General features: G+C 38.6%; 3 long non-coding RNA genes across 7 annotated transcripts; 1 reads left to right on the forward strand and 2 right to left on the reverse strand.

Annotated features, from left to right (window-relative positions):
- Positions 1-3,696: 3,696 nt before the first annotated feature.
- On the reverse strand, positions 3,697-21,739 carry LOC110379274 (uncharacterized). 5 transcript variants are annotated; one of them, XR_010276841.1, is made up of 9 exons: positions 11,083-12,085; positions 10,899-10,987; positions 8,651-10,705; positions 7,434-7,563; positions 7,235-7,286; positions 6,711-7,094; positions 4,658-4,887; positions 4,475-4,557; positions 3,697-4,271 (listed from the first exon to the last, which is right to left on the reverse strand). It is a non-coding gene; the product is annotated as an uncharacterized LOC110379274 (long non-coding RNA). The 5 variants fall into 5 exon arrangements; XR_010276830.1 differs by having other exon boundaries at positions 3,698-4,271; positions 7,198-7,286; XR_010276835.1 differs by lacking the exon at positions 7,434-7,563 and having other exon boundaries at positions 7,198-7,286.
- On the forward strand, positions 15,468-18,336 carry LOC135117375 (uncharacterized). The gene is made up of 2 exons (XR_010276862.1): positions 15,468-16,882; positions 18,201-18,336. It is a non-coding gene; the product is annotated as an uncharacterized LOC135117375 (long non-coding RNA).
- On the reverse strand, positions 16,162-20,728 carry LOC110379270 (uncharacterized). Its single transcript, XR_010276855.1, has 2 exons — positions 20,316-20,728; positions 16,162-20,173 (listed from the first exon to the last, which is right to left on the reverse strand). It is a non-coding gene; the product is annotated as an uncharacterized LOC110379270 (long non-coding RNA).
- Positions 21,740-21,781: the final 42 nt, after the last annotated feature.

Genomic DNA, 21,781 nt, shown 5'->3' on the forward strand with positions numbered 1-21,781 from the left:
AGACAGAAAAAACTTAAAAACATAGCTTTTTACAAGCTACAGATAGCACCATATATTCAGCCTCGGTACAGTACTCGGTACAGCCACAGAAAGCGCCACAGTTCTCTGCTTTCGATTCTCCCAAGATATAACTGAACTATATAACATAAGGGAGCCTCTACACGGTGCAAGTAGCTTGCGCATGTCGAGGAACATGTGCAGGTTAAGGTTACATGCATTTTGAAAATGTGCTTGTCCCGCGACTTGCGCATCTACATTTACCAAAGCACACCCACCCGCGTGCACGGGCGTAGACCCACCCTAATATTATACAGTACGAGAGTCTGGTTATCTCGTTTCCACCCGAATAGCTTGAATGTTGGGCAATAATGAGACCTTTGAAATACATCAATACTCTTTTTGTGGCTTTCCAGTGAGTCTCTTAGTATCATTTCGTTGATCTGGCTGAGAACGCTGACTGCATGGGCTATGTCAGGCCCTGAAGATATTGCAAGATAATACAACATCCTATTAATAGGAATAGGAAATCTTTGTAGAAGTTTTTTTCAGTTTGATCCAAACAAATTGTACCATCTCTACTTGCAATTTTCATGCCAAGAAGTTGATGGGCATATCCTAATTCCTGTATCTGGAACTTCTTCATGAGTTGTTCGGTTGGTCACTGATTTCCTCTCTGTTGAGGCTTCTGACACAAAAATCATTATATCGTCTGCTTATAGGGTAATTATAATCATATCCTCCCCATTCCCTTTATAGTATCCACATGATTCAGAAGACATCCTTTTAAAATTTAACTTATTCACTTGAACTCCATTATTTTTATCATGTCAGGACTTAAAAAGCTTTGTTGAGCTTATACACTTCATGTTCCTCACCACTTCACCAGATACTTTATAACCTTTCGACTGTTCCATCGGCACAATTTCACTCAGGTGACTTAAAATATAAATTAGAAATTGATTAATTTCTAATTTATATTTTACTGCTAATGCTAGTAGCAAGAGTACAGTCAGTGACAGCCTTCTTATCGTCCCACTGCTGGGCTCCTCTCATACGCAGAAAGATTGAGCATTAATCACCACGCTTGCTCAATGCGGGTTGTTGATTTCAGACTTTATAGTCCAGGTTTCCTCGACATGTTTTATAAGCGTATAGTAGAGTACCTTATTAGGGGTGCAAAAGTGACATCCTTGTATATCCTTTGGCCACAAGTCTTGCCTTATATTTTAACACCTCTCTCAGCATTTGTTAGAAATGAATGAAGAATACTCATTTTCCATTGCTTCCTACCATTTTGATGTTTCATCGCCTTGCAGAGCTTCCCCCACAGTCTGAGGCTCATCATCTATGATGTACTCTGCTCCCAGTATGGCTGCCATCTGCGCTGCTTCTGCACCCTCTTCTTCCAGAAATGCAGAGTTCTTGGAGTCCCCCGATGAATCCTCTGGAATGTAAGTTTCATGGAACGGATTATCTGCTTCATTATCACTTTGTTAGTAACAAATATTTTTCCACTCTTATTGTATCCATATTGAAGAGTAACCTAACTTTATGATTCAGACACTGTTTGTTCTTTTTTGGGGCAAAAAACCAGAGATACAACCACTATTTCCAAGTTTTTCTCACAAATGAAATGTTTACTCTGGTAAACTTTCATCATGTGACAAAGTAGACCTATTTTTTCTTCCATATACAATCTTCCAAGAAAGTGACATGCCTTGCTCTTATAAAGCGCTTAGGGTTAGAAGGATCTATTAAGTGATAGCCCTTACTGTTATCACACAAAATACCAACCCGTGTGCTCTTGTCACTTGTGACTTGCGCATGTTAACTTGCTCCACAATGCATATTAAATATTCGTGAATGGCTGATAGTTACCTTTTTATTGCTCCAGTTTCTTCAGGTGTAGATCAACAAATCACCTTTAAAGGCTGGCCTCTTGGCACGTTCTTCACATACACTGCCGTGTTCATAGATTGTGCCCAGAACCTTTGGTCAAGGCCACTTGGCCCACCCTGCTACGCCGTTCTGAGTACTGCTTCCAGGAACTTCTGAAACTTTATATTTATATATTTACCACCATTGTAAAAAAAAAACTTGAAAAATCATCCATAAAGGTTATGAAGAATCGAGCTGCACTGAAAGACTTTTCAGACATAGCTCTACAAAGATCAGAACGTGTAATACCTTTAGTTTGCTTTCCCTCAACGCAGGCAAAACAAGATTTTACGTCATTATTATTATAATAAACACCTGAAGCCATACCTTTTTTTAGGTTGATACTCCTGGAATTCAGGAGGGCGAGGCGTCGGTGCCAAGGCTGATCTGTCACCATACAGCCCTCAGCCGAAGAGACGACCTCCTTAGAACAGCCTCCACTTCTCTCAGCTGATGATCCAAACTCCTGTGAAATTTCATTTGTAAGTTATTAGTTTAGTTTAGCTATAGTATTATTGTGCATGCTGTGGTCTTCTATAAGTGAAGGAGTAGGTTCACCTATAGTATTCCTATTGTTTTGGCATGCCCATGTCATGTTACGTTACATCTTTTGCTAGAGATCCTCAATGATATAAATAAACAAGTACCCGTTGCACTCAACCTCCGTCGCCAGGAGCGCAGGACCATAACCAAATGGAAGGGCGAAGAAGAATGCTTTCATAGGATATAACCGGATTTAATTTGGTTCCACAAGAAATATACAAGCAAAGAGGCGAGCATTGAGAAGAGACGGCGACCACAGATAATAACACACAGTAAAGATGTCATATTTAAGTTTACAGATTCTGCAGTGTTTGATCACAGTTAAATCTGCTGTGTTCATTAAAACCAGATACTCGGCCTTTTGGTACCGTCAGCCACACAACCCATGGGTACGTCACTGGTATTTAGCTTGGATGTATTTATTTCAAACTAGCTGACCCAACAAACTTTGTATCGTTTAAAGCTTCCCTGGACCTCTACGAACATTTTAAAACCAAAATAACCCAAATCGGTCCAGCCATTCTCGAGTTTTAGTGAGACTAACGAACATCAATTCATTTTATATACATATAAGACTAGCTGATCCCGCGAACTTCGTTATCGTTTAAACCTTCCCTGGCCCTCTACAAACATTTTAAAACCAAAATGAGCCAAATCGGTCCAGCCGTTCTGGAGTTTTAGTAAGACTAACGAACAGCAATTCATTTTTATATATAAGAAGAAGAAGATAGATTTTTGTTTACTAACCGTTTGCCCGCGGTTTTATCCATACCTCGTGGGAACTACTGCACGTACCGGGATAAATTATAGCTCATGTTACTCGGGCAGAGTATAGCTTTCAAATCGGTTCCTCTTTATTATATGGAAAGCTACATTCTTCCTGAGTAACATACCACGTATCCCACGGGACGCAGATAAAACCGCGTGAAACAGGTAGTAGTGAATATAATGACAGCATTTAATCTATACTGATATTATAAAGCTGAAGAGTTTTTTTGTTTGTTTGTTTGTTTGCTTGAACGCGCTGATTTTAGGAACTACTGGTCTGATTTGAAAGATTCTTTCAGTGTTAGGTAGCCCTTTTATCGAGGAAGGCTATAGGCTACTTTTTATACGGGTTCGTGCAAAGGTTCCCACGGGATGCGGGTGAGACCGCTGGCAGACGCTAGTTGGGTAAATAAAACAAAGGGCTTACACTTACACAATGACGTTTAATACAAATCTATACATATAATAAAATGATAGGAAAGTCAAAACTGTACATTGAATATTTTTTTAAAAGAATACTTGGAGGGTGATCCATAATCGATTCTGAACCCAAATATGTAGTTTTTAGAATTTTTGTCTGTATGTCTGTTTATCTGTTTGTCTGTATGTTTGTCCCGGATAAACTCAAAAAGTACTGCATGGATTTAAATCAAATTTTGCATGACTATTACCTGGGGGCCGGTTCAACACATAGGCTATATATTATCACGCTATCACCTACGGGGGTTGAGCAATGAATGATTAAATAAACGAAATTGGCAATTCTATATTGCTCACGCAGACGAAGTCGCGGGCAACAGCTAGTAGCAAATAACTGACAAATAAGACATTTTTTATTTCTACATTATTATGTGTATTGTAGTCTCAATTTAAAACATAATGCGTATAAGAGAACCTTAAAGTGATTGACATGTTAGGGGCATTATTTGACGAGAACTGTTAAGTAGTTTAGCAAGACTTCGTTCTTCAGACCGACGAGAGGATGAAGTGGCCAGGAAGGTCAATGATGAAGGTGAAGGTACCTGTGAACAATACAGCCCTGTTCAGACTAACATAACAAGAAACTTAATATAATATTACAATAAGGGCAACTGACGGTGCCTTGGACAGGTAGGTAACGTTATATCGGCCACAGGTAAGTACATACTTTCTTTTGTCCACCATTTTGGATATAGTATAGGTATCATTTTTAATACAACCAATCTGTATTACAAATAATACTTACAGAGCTTACTCCCCGGATTGCAGCGTCTTATGACCGTCACAGTGAGGTAGAAATGGATTTGTACCTGATAGACAAAACAGCACCTGCAACAATTTAATTTTCATCAGCGATTCTCATCGTTTTACTGTGTACATACATAGCATGTTTTTTATACACAAACTGACAAATGTACAGAAATCTTACTTGTGTCTTTTATCCTCAATATTAACCGTCGTGACCTCGATGAATCAGTTTCGCCTGGACTATCTTTCGCCATCTTGTCCTATCTTCGGCGGCGCGGATGGCGTCACAGACTACTGTTTACCGTGGAGCAGATTTTTTCTGGCTAGCCAATCGGATTCCCTCTGGGTTTTTTCCTTTCGCCAAACACCCAACTGCAAACGACTCCAAACGCCGCCGCCGCTATGGCACAGCTAAAAATAAATAGAACACTTTTTAAGTCAAAATTATCATTAAAAACGCTCATATTTAATTACCAGTCGCTGTTCGCAAGCATCATAAAATAACGCAGAGCTTCTATCGCACGCTCAGCTTATCAAACCTTGCTTTGACAAGACACATTACACACGACGACGATTTGCGACCGCGTCCATGACAGCTTCTTGGAATCGATGGCTGAAAAACAAGCGAAGAAATTAAAATACCACAATATGGTTGAGTTGCGCCCTTTCACTATAACGATAACCAATCCATAACAACCCATTGGTCAAATCGGCGATTTGACGACCGAAAATGGAACAGAAAGGAACGAAAATTATAAATGAAACCCAGCTTAAGGAGACGGTTTTAGTTTTTAGTTTACGTTTGTAAACTTTAGAAACAAACGGTCAGGAAGAAACACCGGGTTCTTATGCAAAAGACATCGCATTTGTAAATCTCTACAATTTGATGATTTGCTGTTACCTAGAATAAGCGCTGGACGATAATGTTCTGTTGTTAGAACATGAGATAATAGTACATCGGATATCGTATAAAATCCATCAAACAGAAAAACCAACAAAAACTAGGAATACTTCAACTGTCCGTGTTTACAAATATTCATGTTGAATATCATTTTACTCACTTACCTTGTCTGACAAGACATGCTCTTCGACGAGCGGGCGACTACACAGCGTCGATCTAAACAGAATAATTCAACAAAAAAGGAACTAAAATCAGCAAAAATAATGTAAAAAGCATAGTTAAACAAAGTTAAAAAAAAATGTTGTTAAAAAGTAAACTAAAAATAATAAAGTAAAGTTAATCAAATTAAAAGTAAAATGTAAACCTATTTTTTCGATTCGGTCAATTATACTTTAGATTTATTTATACAGAAACTAGCTTTCGCCGGCGGTTTCACCCGCTACCCTAGATAACTGCTTACCGTGGCCAAAGGATGACGTACTACCGTCCGAGAATCAGAGTTACACTCCTTTTAAATCAAAGACTATACTTACTTATAAAACCATATTTACTTTATGTTTTAAATACACATTTACAAAAAAAAACTAAAGCTATTGGCCTTTTAGTTTTAGTTTTTTTTTATTGTAAATGTGAAATAGTAAACTAAAAGTTATGATCACCATTGATATTGTTTGCCATTTTCATTATATTTAAAAGTATTGACTTACGCAAGCAAATTAACCATAATAACTGAAATGCAAAACGTACACAAAGAATTGGTTATTTCCTGTGAAACGTTAAAAAGTAAATTTTTGTTACGATTAGTACACAACCTATGCGCAACATCATTATTGGGGACGGCTTAACAATATTTTTATTTTTTATTTATTATAGCCTCTCTGACTCTGTCTGGGGTGAAAACTAAACAATTAAAAACATGAGCTTTAAAAAAATTCGCTGACATTTGAATTTCGCAAGACAAGTAAAAACGATTAAATAATAATTTAAAAGGCTCAGACAAGTTTGTTTCATTAGCAATTAGATATGACTGATAAAAACCAAGTTCAACTATAAATCAGTACATATGAAATAAATAAGTTACCGGAATCGAACCGGGTAATAGCCGTTCTCCCAATTCCCAACCCAACCCAACTAGAATATATCGTATTTTGTATTTAGTATTTTATTTTTAGCAAAGTAGTTTAAGTTTGTATATAAAGTGTTCTATACTCTTATTGAATTGAAAATTATTTTACTAGAATCAAACTTTATATTTTTGACATTCATAAGTGTTTTAAAAGACTTTAATGAAATGAATGCTTTTACTTTGACTTTGAAATACTTGACATCTCACCGCGGAAGCGAAGCGTCGAGGCAGCGGCCACGTGGGTCTGTAAGCAATGGAGACCAGGGGTGATTTTCCAAGGAAATCAGTCGGCCAGTTGAAGGTATTCAGATATTTCGATGGTTTTTCTGTTTGACAGGATTGTCTTCTAAACGATGTGCGAAAACCCATGTGCAAGACATTTTCAGAGAAGTTTTGATTAGACATAATGTGTGTTTTAGGGCCACGGTATGCCTCGCTGTGATCCGGTACTTTGGAGTTCCTAATTCAAATGTCCTTAAATTCTGAAAATAGAAATACGTTGTATAATTCCTTAGCCTGGAATCTTCTTTTGGAGAGAAGCTTACTTAATCTTCTTTGGTAGATATTGTGTATTTGTGCTCCTATACAGATCTGAAACATAAACATAAAAATGGCAGTTATTTAATGATCTTCTCTTTGGTTTTGATTAATAGCAGGATTTTTAAATAATACAATTAGGTAGTACACTACTTACTTTTTTCTGCTGATAGATACAAAATCAAAAAGAGTACCTCCGTAATATAATTATACAGTGTAAATTTTTCATCATCCCAATAATTGGTTCTGAAATCAGAAATAAGTATTATTAAGTACCTAGTCAAATAAACAACAAAACTTAAATATTATAAGTAGCTCATTTAATAAAGGGCCTCATTGATTTAAGTTGAAACAAGAATAAATGTTAATGAAGCAATCAAAATATTTAAAAACCTGATCATCCCGGCCATTAGTTTTCAGTAAATACGAAATGCTGCTTAGATACTGATATCGAAACACCCAGTGCTTTTGAAACACCCAGCTGCAACATCTGATGGTGGTGTATGGCGTCAATGGTTCCAACCTAAAATCGTAATTGTTTACGTTAATTTATGCAGCTATGTTATCGCCAAACTTAATGGCGGCTAGCAACTGATTTACGAGTGTAGAGTCTGCACGACGTTCGCGCGATGTTCCGACCTGCCGATAAGCTTGGCAAAAATCATAACATCTACTTATCTCCTTTGTAAGTATAACATAATAATCTAGTTATCTAGTACCTAATCAATAATAAGGAAACCACGCCCAAAATCATCTACCGCACCCCAATTTTGTACACCAATCGTGCGAGCCCCCATTGCACCCCTGCACCCCGCCTTCACACACGCATCTCACCCCCAATCACCCACCACACCCCTCGCACCCCATAAGCAGCGGCACCCTGACATCTCTATCTTGGGTGAGCAAGAACCTATACTAAAAATCTTCTTAAAATGAGTTTTCTAAAAGAAAATCAGGAAAAAAACATTTAAGAATAGAGTCTCATCGGATTTGAGAGCATGCTCCAAAGTATCCGAAGCAAAGGTTTCGTTTGACGAATAAAGTCCGCACTAAAACTAAGAAACTGCACCACGCCTACGCGACACCACATCAAGGCTTTAATTTATAAATTAAACTAATTGAGAGATTATTCGAGATGAACAAGTAGATGCGTGTTATCTCTACAAAGCGCGACTCTCTACTGAGATCGATGGAGCTGAGCGTTGCACGGGCCCCCAGGCCGACCTGCGCACAAAGCTGCCATTCCCCCGATATGTTCCCGCCCCGCACCCCAGGCCTTCCGAATCTCGTCCTGCACTATTTTATGATTTCAGGGCATGCGTGAGATATTGATTTTAACGACACGCCCTGCCTAGAACAATGGACTACCTTCAGCTACCCCATACACGACGTATATTTCAGAAAACTATATGAAATTGTTTCCAAGTTTATATCATTGAAAGCCCAGACAAACAGATGCAAATGTAAAGGGAATTTAATCATTTAAAAAGGGCTATGAACATTCTATTTCAGACTCCAAATTTTAAAGAAAAACCATAAATATTACAAAAACCATATTATCACATTTAACGGAAAAATCAACCCACAGGTAAACTATTAAACCTACTTACCCAAAGAAGTGGCATATCACCAAATCACAGTTCACAGTATCACAAGACCATATCCTGAATGACTCTTTAAAACAAGATTTAAGCGTAACAATTATCTCAATTGAACCCGTCATAAGAGATGCACGCGTACATGTCATCTCCGATACGCGCGACTCGCGACTGAGGCTGCATCTCACCCCGACATGTTCCCTTTCCCCGCACCCCGCATCTCCCCAACCGCGTCCTGCGCTATTTATTGATTTCAGGACGTGCAGGGGATATAGTTTTAATGAGCCAACATGGACAAGGGGCTTTTAATATTCAATATCAGATCAGAGAGAATCAGTTGGCAAAGACAAGATTAATAATAACATGTAAGAGTGTAGTTGGATGGATAAGAAGACCACAGAAAAGATGAAAGGGGGTGAGTGTCAGTATGACGAGTGACAGAGAAGTATGGAAGCGGAAGACATATTGCGCCGAACTATAATGAAATTGAGAACAGGTTAGGAAGAAGAAGAAGAGTCTCAAAAAAATTAAACTCACAAACGAAACGAGATTCACGAAAGAAAGAGAGAAACGAAGGAACAGCTCGTGAGTAAGTCAAAACAGCGAGGATCGAACGATTACAAGGACGAGCAACCCCTGGTGCGGTCGGTAAGTGGATGTCCACCTTTTCATGACAAGTTCTTCCATGTTTCGGAAGGCACGATAAACTGCTGGTCCCGGCTGCCATTTCAACATCTTTGGCAGTCGTTACGATTATTCAGAGTACAGCAAGTCAGATAACCAGTGTTACCTCAGTCTTATAGTGTATTGGTTAACCCAGGCATCCGGTTAGAGGAGATTAGATAGGCAGCCGTTCCTTGTAAAGCACTGCTACTCAGTTGTATTCGGTTAGACTGCAAGCCGATCCCAAGATAGTTGGAAAAAGGCTCGGCAGATGATGATGACTCTCAAAACAAACCAAAGAACAGCTCTACTGAATCGAAAACCTAGCTAGAGCTAGGTTAGGGCCGATGTGAATAGGACACACAAGACGTTAGCCACAAGTCTACGATGAAGGCTACAATGAGTTCTTACCGAAGATGAGAGAATAAAATTAAGTTTAGCCGCATATCGCTGGATAAACTAAGGTTAAGACCTGTATTTATAGTAATGTACTCATCATCATCATCTCAGGCATAGGACGTCCACTGCTGAACATAGGCCTCCCCCTTTGATCTCCACAGATACCTGTTGGAAGCGACCTGCATCCAGCGTCTTCCGGCGACCTTTATAAGGTCGTCTGTCCACCTCGTTGGTGGACGTCCTACGCTGCGCTTACTAGTCCGTGGTTTCCGCTCCAGTAATGTACTGAAGAGGAGATTTTTTTTGTTGAATTTGATTTGAAAAATTATGTCACTTTTGGGAAGCTACACTCTTCTTCTATTTTATCCTGTAAAGGCTACTAAACACGTGCCGGCGGCAATGCCGCCGGTTTCATGCCGAGCGGCTATGCCGGCGGCTTCTTTGTGCGGCAAAGCCGGCGGCTTTGTATGCCACCAGGTGCACGGCGGCTTGGGCGGTGGATTGCCCGGCGGCCCTGCCGCCGGCACTGTGTGTAGTAGCCTTTACGGGTAGTTGTTTCCTCGGGACGCGGGCTAAGCCGTGTGAAACTGATAGTAGATGATATAATGAGAGCATTCATACTCTTGGGTAAATAAAACAAAATGCTAACATAATCACGTTTATTACAAAAAGAAAATATATGACAAATATAAGACACTGTAGGTCTGACTTTTGTAACTGATAAATAAGTAGGTAGGCCCCTCTACATTATTAATAACCTACCTACATACATACCATATATCTACAGGTACATAGGAAATGTGATAAGTTATAGCAAACTACGTCTACAACAGCTGGAGCCTCCTAAAGTTAGGGATCATTAATGTGAACCAAATAAAGATTTCTAGATTATTCTGTTTTCCTCAAATATTTGCATGCAGATTATACATTTCAAAATTATTGCCTTATTTTAACCAATAGACGTGATGTCGATGTGGCCAGGAAGGTCAATGGAGGCGAAGGTACCTGTGAACAATACAGCACTATTAAGACTAACATAAAAAGAAAATAATATTACAAAAAGGCCAACTGACCGTGCCATTTTTAGACAAGTAGGTAACGTTATATAGACCATAGGAAAGTGCGTACATTCGATTGTCTATAATTTTGGATGCAGTAGGTATAATTTATTATCTATCTATATTGAAACACTACTTACAAAGCTTATGTGCCTGTTGAAACGACGTATGACCATCACAGTGAGGTACACATAGATACTAGGTACGCACCTAACAGTTAATACTGCACCTGCAACAATTTAATTTTCATCAGTCATTCTCATCGTTTTACTGCATAAATACATGGCTTGATTTGCATACAAAAAAAATAACAGACAGACGTACAGATATCCTCCTTGTGTCTACTATTCTCAGTGCTGAGGGTCTAGACCTCGATGAATCAGTTTCTCCTGGACTATCTTTCGCCATCTTGTCCTATTTTTGGCGGCGTGGATGGTGTCACAGACTGCTGTTTAACGTGGAGCTCATTTGGTCTGTCCAGCGAATTGGACTCCTACCTCAGGGTCTTTTCCCATTCGCCATAATGCGCTCGAAATACCCAACTGCAAACGACTCCAAACGCCGCTGTGGCACAGCTAAAAATAAATAGAACAACTTTTAAGTCAAAATTATCATATTTAATTACTAGTCGTTTTTTGTTCGCAAAAATTATAATACAACGCAGAGCTTCTATCGCACGCTCAGCTCATCAAACCTTGTTTTGACAAGACACATTACACACGACGACGATTTGCGACCGCGTCCATGACAGCTTCTTGGAATCGATGGCTGTAAAACAAGTGAAGAAATTAAAATACCACAATATGGGTGAGTTGGGCCCCTTCACTATGACGATAACCAATCCATAACTAGCCGCGTTCTTGCCGACCAATGCTCAAATTGGCGATTTGTTGTTCGTATTATAATTCACATCGCTTATGGTAGATGTCAAACAGGCAAACCAACAAAAACTTGGAATACTTCAACCGTCCGATTTAAAAAATATTAACGTTAAATATCTTTTCACTTACTTACCTAACAAGACATGCTCTCTCCACGACCGGGTGACAAGACTACACAGCGTGAATCTAAACAGAATACTTCAACAAAAAAGGAACTAAAATCGGCCAAAATAATTTAAAAAGCATAGTTCAATAAACTAAAAAAAAAAATATAAAAAGTAAAATAAAGTAAGAAATAAGTGTAGTAAAAAGTACACATTGACAAAAATTTACTCTTTAATTAAAAATATCAGAACGATTTAAGTTTTTTTAGTTGTAAAGGATGATGTGCAATATTGTATGAACCCTGGCTTGGTTTTCAGAAAGTTCTAATGTATATTATATTATAGTTTATACCCTACAGTTACTGAAATAAAACAGTTCATGTCAGGAATCTACCGGAAATAAGTACAGTCGGGTACATTTGTAGGGTCCCGTACCTCAAAAGGAAAAAACGGAACCCTTATAGGATCACTTTGTTGTCCGTCTGTCTGTCTGTCAAGACCCTTTTTTTTGTTAAAATAAAATATGTAGTAGAAAAATTCATTGTATGATGTATTTTAGTTAACTTTTCACTTATTTAAATAAGCCTATCAATAAAAATCGGTCTAAACTGGGCATAATTTGTTTTAATAGCAAAACAAAACTTAAAAACTTTTACTTCTACCACCGTATACTATTTCCATTATGTTATGCTATTGCTATGCCATAGCATTTCTTCGTTCTGCGGCACCAGGATAGTCGGCCCTGGGTTGTTGAATTATTAGAAAAGTAGCGACCCACCCTAGCTTCGCACGGGAAAACAGTATTTCATCACTATTTAACGTATGTTATTACACATACAAACCTTCCTCTTCAATCACTCTATCTTTGAATATAATAATATATTAAAAAGCCGCATCAAAATCCGTTGCGTAGTTTGGAAGAGTTAAGCTTGCAAATGGACATAGGGATATAAGGACTGAAAAAGCGACTTTGTTTTATGCTATGTAGTGTACACAAATAGTAACCAACCGGGTGGTCAGGTCCGCAAGGATACATGAGGGGTTTTATCAGTAGAATAACGTTATTTAAGTACAGTTTGTCATCTTTCACAGAGTTCTCATCATACTTGTTAGCCAGGGCAGTCGACAGTCATCAAGGTTAAGATAGATTGATGTCAGCACACCTCCAATTCCACAGGATTATATTTCAAAGCAAGATGTATTATCCTGGCCATTAGATGATGTCTGTACAACTCACGATAAGTATTTGCATTAAATGGGCTACGAACTTAACTGAACTGATTTGAAAAATCTTTCAGTGGTGGAAAAGCTGCGTTATCTATACTAATATTATAAAGAGGAAAACTTTGTTTGTTTGTTTGTTTGGTTGTAATGTGTCTCAAAAACTACTGGACAGTTTTTAAAAATTCTTTCACCATTCGAAAGCTACATTATCCACGAGTAACATAGGCTATATTTTATCCCGGTACGGGAAGTAGTTACCACGGGACGCGGGTGAAACCGCGGGAAATCGGCTAGTTTATAATAAGAAGATAGGTTTTCTTTATATACCATGCATGTCAAAGTGGTTTAATTCCATAGGCAGTCGTAGGCTTACAGGACTGATCTTTTTTCCCCAGTGGTTAACAATGTTCCACCCAGAACGAAAATTGAAGTTTAGGGTATAAGCTAATATGGACAATAATATAATGCACTTAAACATCTCTCTACACTGAAACCTGCTCGCGGGAGGACTTAATGAGCGCATCCGGCCGTGCTCTCGCTGTGGCGGCATATTGGGCTGACATAGTGTAGTCTCACAATAAGACATGTCATCGACTCGAAAGAAGAAGAATACAAAATGAATTGGCTCAAGTCCATAGGCTGTCCTATGCTATCAAGTGTTATATCTTCGTTCTCCGGTGGTTTACAATATTTAGCCCATAATAAAAAATGAAGCTTAGCATATAAGCTATCATTTGATATGCGAATCGTTTTTATTGGATATACCGGCCAATTTTACCCATCATCCTAATGTTATAAATGTAAAAAACTAAACTTAAAAAATATGTTTATCACCAATAGGGGTTACGCAAGCAAATTAATAAAAATAACTGAAATGCAGAACGTACACATAGAATTAGTTAGGAACACGCTTATTCGCTGTAAAACATTAATAAAAAGTAGGTAAATTTTTGATAAACATCTGAACTTTCAGATTTAAGGATTTTGAGTGACAATTTATTGTACGGTACCGATAACCTTGTTGGTGTACATAATGACAATTTTAAACATATCTATATGTCTATATCTATACATATAATAAATCTGTAAAAAAACTGTGTCTGTACATTGAATATATAAAAAAAATAATAATTGGGTGGGGTTTAGAAACAGTAATGGAGCACAAATCCAAAAAAAAAATTCTGTCTGTTTGTCTGTATGTCTGTATGTCTGTATGTCTGTTTGTTTGTACACGCTAATCTTCCGAACTACTGAACGGATTTCAATGATTTTTTCTTTGTTGTATCAGTATTAAGCCTGGTCAACATATAGGCTATAATTTATCTTCGAAACTTGAAGACCTGATGCAGAACACCAACAGACCAACAAAACTATAAGAGATACAAAAATGGTGCCATGGCAAAAATTGTTCCATGTGATGAGCATTTTCAGCTGAGATAATAAATTTTAAGATCTGGAACACCTGATGTGGAACCCCAAGAGCCCAGCTTCTCTGTACCATATACAGGTATGACGTTTTAGCAAAAGTTGTTCAATTTGATAAGCACTTTCTATTGACTTATACAAATTGAAGATCTTAAACACCTGATGTGGAACTCGAGGGGCCCAGCTACACTATAGCATATAGAGGTATGACGTTTTAGCAAAAGTGGTTCAATCTGATAAGCACTCTCTATTGACGTATAAACATCGAAGATCTAGAACACCTGATGTGGAACTTCAAGAGCAATACTACACTTGAAATGTATAGAAATGAATGTTATGAAATAGGTATAGTGAATCAAAATAAGTAATTAGTCCGTCTTTTAGATAACCCTAAAATAATGGACACGTATTTTTCTTTTCTCTCTCTCACAAACAAATAATAACTAAGATACAACAACGCTTGAATTTCGTGACAAGTCACTGCTTAGTACAAATTTTACATACCTAGACGTGGCGTCACGAGCCCCCACTCTCCGAATTTGTTGCGTTATATCTCATTATTATTTTGTAGGTATGTCTCTTCCAGACCTCGGGACTACAGAGTTCCGAATTTTTGGGAGGCAAACGTGGGGCCGAAGCCAACACGCTGAAGCCCTTTTGAGACAACTTTAATGAAATGGTGACACAAAACCGACGAATATCCCTTTATACACTATAGAAATGAGCCCAAGAACAATCCCCGGTGGACGTCCTTAAAAAAAGACAATCCCCGGTTCTGTGCTAAACTATTGCTAACTATGGAGGAAAACTACTTGGGCTATTGTGATGGGATGTTAGTGGATGACAATGTATTAGGTACATGTAAAAATGGCAGGTGGAGACTCGCCACCTTACTTACTGGGCCCCCGGGAATATATGGAACGTTTCTAATGGTTATACGTATTCCGTTGTTTCAAGTCAACGGGCCCTTAAAATTAAATTTCAGACTATTCAGATCTTTGATTTTGCTGACCCCGTAGTCGCTGGCATAAGGGACAGGATCCGCGTACGAAGTCGCGGGCAGAAGCTAGTATATAGTAAAATGAAACCCGCTTTCCGTTGTCACGACCTAACATGAAAACGGCTTGACCAATTTTGCTGAAAATTAGAGGGGAGGTAACTTAGACCCGGGAGAAGGTTAGTCACCATCCGGCTACGGGACGCGGGTGAAACAGCGGGAAAGCTAGTGTACAATAATGATGTACCCGCCTAATTTGTTATCTTTATCTTTAGAGCACTGACCGTGTCTAAGGGCGCCCACACACAACTGCGACGCAGTGCTACTTTGTTCGGCAACCCGTTTGGCATGGTAACCATACTTTCAACTATATTCAGCCGTAATGGACGTGTTTTTAGGATTCGTAAGATTTATCTTGCTCGCTTTTCGTTGAACATGCTGGGCGCATCCATTTATTACCACTATGGACTCTGATAGGAACTATTTTACTCGAAAGTAGGTACAATGGGTTGAGAGCAACCCAGATTTTTTTTTTTTTAATTATGTAGGTTGAGCATATCTTCATTTGAAGAGCTTTTGAGTTTATTATCAACAAGACCCATGCCCACAAAATGATACACTCGAAAGTATGATTACCCTACTAAACGGTTTGCCGGACCAAATCGCATCGCAGAAATTTGAATGGGGCCGATACAAAAATGCGATGCGATGCGACGTCGCATAGCAGTTTTGTGTGGGCTCCCTTAAGCTATTCTTTTGTTTGATTAAAAAATTTCATATAACACATACATACCTATATAAGATAGGTAGTTATGTACCTACTTATCTCACTCTCCGAAACTATTAAAAGATTTGATTTTTTTTACAAATTTACACTACCTTATAGTATTCGTGCAATTGTTGACATAATTTTTATTTGCTGGATAATAAATCATCAGCTGGTAAGTCATTTTTAATAATGTTATAATTAGCAGACATTCAGCTTAGTTTCATACTGTTTAGAATAAAGTGTTATTCTAAACAGTTTTATTTTTCTGTATATATAAAAATGAAACCCGCTTTCCATTGTCACGACATAATATGAAAACGGCTTGACCGATTTTGCTGAAAATAACAGGGGAGGTAACTTAGACCCGGGAGAAAGTTTTAGAATAGTTTTTGTCACCATCCGGCTACGGGACGCGGGTGAAACGGCGGGACAGCTAGTGTTTATTGTTATCTTTATCTTTAGCACACTGACCGTGTCTAAGGGCGCCCACACAAAACTGCGACGTAGTGCTATTTTGTTCGGCAACCCGTTTGGTAGGGTAACCATACTTTCAACTATATTCAGCCGTAATGGACGTGTTTTTAGGATTCGTAAGATTTATCTTGCTCGCTTTTCGTTGAACATGCTGGGCGCATCCATTTATTACCACTATGAACTCTGATGAGAACTATTTTACACAAAACTGCAATGCAATGCTATTTTGTTCGGCAGCCCGTTTGGTAGGGTAACCGTACTTTCAACTATATTTAGGCGTAATGGACGTGTTTTTAGGATTCGTAAGATTTATCTTGCTCGCTTTTCGTTGAACATGCTGGGCGCATCCATTTATTACCACTATGGACTCTGATAGGAACTATTTTACTCGAAAGTAGGTACAATGGGTTGAGAGCAACCCAGATTTTTTTATTTTTATTATTTAGGTTGAGCATATCTTTATTTGAAGAGCTTTTGAGTTTATTATCAACATGACCCATGCCCACAAAACGATTCATTGGAATGTGTGGTTACCCTCCTAACCGGTTTGCCGGACCAAATCGCATCGCAGAAATTTGCATGGGGCTGATACAAAAATGCGATGCGATGCGACGCCGCGGTGCAGTTTTGTGTGGGCTCCCTAAAGCTATTCTTTTGTTTTCATATAACACATACATACCTATATAAGATAGGTAGTTATGTACCTACTTATCTCACTCTCCAAAACTATTAAAAGATTTGTTTTTTTTTTACAAATTTACACTACCTTATAGTAGTCGTGCAAATGTTGACATAATTTTTATTTGCTGGATAATAAATCATCAGCTGGTAAGTCATTTTTAATAATGTTATAATTAGCAGACATTCAGCTTAGTTTCATACAGTTTAGAATAACACTTTATTCTAAACTGTTTTATTTTTCTATATATATATAAAAATGAAACCCGCTTTCCGTTGTCACGACATAACATGAAAACGGCTTGACCGATTTTGCTGAAAATAACAGGGGAGGTAACTTAGACCCGGGAGAAAGTTTTAGAATAGTTTTTGTCACCATCCGGCTACGGGACGCGGGTGAAACGGAGGGACAGCTAGTGTTTATTGTTATCTTTATCTTTAGCACACTGACCGTGTCTAAGGGCGCCCACACAATACTGCGACGCAGTGCTATTTTGTTCGGCAACCCGTTTGGCATGGTAACCATACTTTCAACTATATTCAGCCGTAATGGACGTGTTTTTAGGATTCGTAAGATTTATCTTGCTCGCTTTTCGTTGAACATGCTGGGCGCATCCATTTATTACCACTATGAACTCTGATGAGAACTATTTTACACAAAACTGCGACGCAGTGCTATTTTGTTCGGCAACCCGTTTGGCATGGTAACCATACTTTCAACTATATTCAGCCGTAATGGACGTGTTTTTAGGATTCGTAAGATTTATCTTGCTCGCTTTTCGTTGAACATGCTGGGCGCATCCATTTATTACCACTATGAACTCTGATGGGAACTATTTTACACAAAACTGCAATGCAATGCTATTTTGTTCGGCAGCCCGTTTAGTAAGGTAACCGTACTTTCAACTATATTTAGCCGTAATGGACGTGTTTTTAGGATTCGTAAGATTTATCTTGCTCGCTTTTCGTTGAACATGCTGGGCGCATCCATTTATTACCACTATGAACTCTGATGAGAACTATTTTCCTCGAAATTACTATGGGTTAAGAGATTGTTTTATTTTTATTTAGAATGTCCTTATCTTCATTTGAAGAGCTTTTGCGTTTATTATCAACATGCCCCATGCCCACAAAACGATTCATTGGAATGTGTGGTTACCCTCCTAACCGGTTTGCCGGACCAAATCGCATCGCAGAAATTTGCATGGGGCTGATACAAAAATGCGATGCGATGCGACGCCGCGGTGCAGTTTTGTGTGGGCTACCTAAAGCCAGTCTTTTGTTTGAGTAAAAAATTACAAAGAACACATACATACCTATATAAGATAGGTAGTTATGTACCTACTTATCACTCTCCGAAACTATTAAAAGATTTGTTCTTTTTTTGCAAATTTACACTACCTTAACCTTACAATAATAGTCGTACAATTGTTGACATAATTTTTATTTGCTGGATAATAAATTATCAGCTGGTAAGTCATTTTTAATTTTTAATAATGTTATAATTAGCAGACATTCAGCTTAGTTTCATACAGTTTAGAATAAAGTGTTATTCTAAACTGTTTTATTTTTTATATATATAAAAATGAAACCCGCTTTCCGTTGTCACGACATAACATGAAAACGGCTTGACCGATTTTGCTGAAAATAAAAGGGGAGGTAACTTAGACCCGGGAGAAGGTTTTAGGATAGTTTTTGTCACCATCCGGCTACGGAACGCGGGTGAGACGGCGGGAAAGCTAGTGTACAATAATGATGTACCCGCCTAATTTGTTATCTTTATCTTTAGAGCACTGACCGTGTCTAAGGGCGCCCACACACAACTGCGACGCAGTGCTATTTTGTTCGGCAGCCCGTTTGGTAGGGTAACCATACTTTCAACTATATTCAGCCGTAATGGACGTGTTTTTAGGATTCGTAAGATTTATCTTGCTCGCTTTTCGTTGAACATGCTGGGCGCATCCATTTATTACCACTATGAACTCTGATGAGAACTATTTTACTCGAAATTACTATGGGTTGAGAGATTTTTAAGCTATTGCATAGCTTCTATCGCAGGCCTTGAGCGCGGGGACCAAATCCAGAAATTCCGTAACGAAAAAAAAAACGCAATAAATACGTTCGTTACGCAATAAAAATTCGTTACGCCTTTCTTTTTGTACATCTGGACTACATTTGAACTTCACAAGACAACTTTGTTTATTAGATATGTCTGTACGTACGTACGACCGGAATCGAACCGGGTAATAGCCGTTCCCAATAAAAAAAATAGACATCTCACCGCGGAAGGTCGCAGCGAAGCGTCGACGCAGCGGCCACGTGGGTCTGTAAGCAATGGAGACCAGGGGTGATTTTCCAAGGAAATCAGTCGACCAGTTGAAGGTATTCCGATACTTCGATGGTTTTTCTGTTTGACAGGATTGTCTTCTAAACGATGTACGAAAACCCATTTGCAAGACATTTTCAGAGAAGTTTTGAATAGACATAATGTGTGATTAGGGCCACGGTGTGCCTCGCTGTGATCCGGTACTTTGGAGTTCCTAATTCGAATGTCCTTAAATTCTGAAAATAGAAGAAGTTTGTATAATTCCTTAGCCTCGAATCTTCTTTTGGAGAGAAGCTTACTTAATCTTCTTTGGTAGATATTGTGTATTTGTGCTACTATACAGATCTGAAACATAAACATAAAAATGGCAGATATTTAATGATCTTCTCTTTGGTTTTGATTAATAGCAGGATTTTTAAATAATACAATTAGGTAGTACACTACTTACTTTTTTCTGCTGATAGATAAAAAATCAAAAAGAGTACCTCCGTAATATAATTATACAGTGTAAATTTTTCATCATCCCAATAATTGGATCTGAAATCAGAAATAATATTATTAAGTACTCAAATAAATAACAAAACTAAAATACTATAAGTAGCTCATTTAATAAAGAGCCTCATTGATTTAAGTTGAAACAAGAATAAATGTTTATTAAGCAATCAAAATATTTAAAAACCTCATCATCCCGGCCATTCATTTTCAGTAAATACTGCATAAAGCTTAGATACTGTTATCGAAACACCCAGTGCTATTGCAACACCCGGCTGCAACATCTGATGGTGGTCAACGTCCATGGTTCCAACCTAAAATCGTAATTATTTACGTTATTATATTTGTAGCTATGTTATCGATAAACTTAATGGCGGCTAGCAACTGATTTACGAGTGTAGAGTCTGCACGACGTTTGCGCGATGTTCCGACCTGCCGATAAGCTTGGCAAAAATCATAACATCTACTTATCTCCTATGTAAGTATTACATAATAATCTAGTTATCTAGTACCTAATCAATAATAAGGAAACCACGCCCAAAATCATCTACCGCACCCCAATTTTGTACACCAATCGTGCGAACCCCGTTGCACCCCTGCACCCCGCCCTCACGCCCGCATCTCACCCCCTCGCCCCCAATCACCCACCACACCCCTCGACCCCTTGCCCCTCTCACCCCATACGCAGCTGCACCCTGACATCTCTATCTTGGGTGAGCAAGCACCTATACTAAAAATCTACTTAAAATAAGTTTTCTAAAAGAAATATAGGAAAAAAAAACATTTAAGAATAGAGTCTCACCGGATTTGAGAGCATGGTCCAAAGTATACGCAGAAAAGGTTTCGTTTGACGAATAAAGTCCGCACTAGAACTAAGAAACTGCACCACGGCTACGCCACACCACATCAAGGCTTTAATTTATAAATTAAACTAATTGAGAGATTATTCGAGATGAACAAGTAGGTACGTGTTATCTCTACAAGGCGCGACTCTCTACTGAGATCGATGGAGCTGAGCGTTGCACGGGCCCCCGGGCCGACCTGCGCACAAAGCTGCCATTCCCCCGATATGCTTCCCGCCCCGCACCCCAAGCCTTCCGAATCTCGTCCTGCACTATTTTATGATTTCAGGGCATGCGTGAGATATTGATTTTAACGACACGCCCTGCCTAGAACAATGGACTACCTTCAGCTACCCCATACACGACGTATATTTCAGAAAACTATATGAAATTGTTTCCGAGTTTATATCATTGAAAGCCCAGACAAACAGATGCAAATGTAAAGGGAATTTAATCATTTAAAAAGGGCTATGAACATTCTATTTCAGACTCCAAATTTTAAAGAAAAACCATAAATATTACAAAAACCATATTATCACATTTAACGGAAAAATCAACCCACAGGTAAACTATTAAACCTACTTACCCAAAGAAGTGGCATATCACCAAATCACAGTTCACAGTATCACAAGACCATATCCTGAATGACTCTTTAAAACAAGATTTAAGCTTAACAATTATCTCAATTGAACCCGTCATAAGAGATGCACGCGTACATGTCATCTCCGATACGCGCGACTCGCGACTGAGGCTGCATCTCACCCCGACATGTTCTCTTTCCCCGCACCCCGCATTTTCCCAACCGCGTCCT

Source organism: Helicoverpa armigera, chromosome 1 (genome assembly GCF_030705265.1).
Source record: "Helicoverpa armigera isolate CAAS_96S chromosome 1, ASM3070526v1, whole genome shotgun sequence".
Lineage (NCBI taxonomy): Eukaryota > Metazoa > Arthropoda > Insecta > Lepidoptera > Noctuidae > Helicoverpa > Helicoverpa armigera.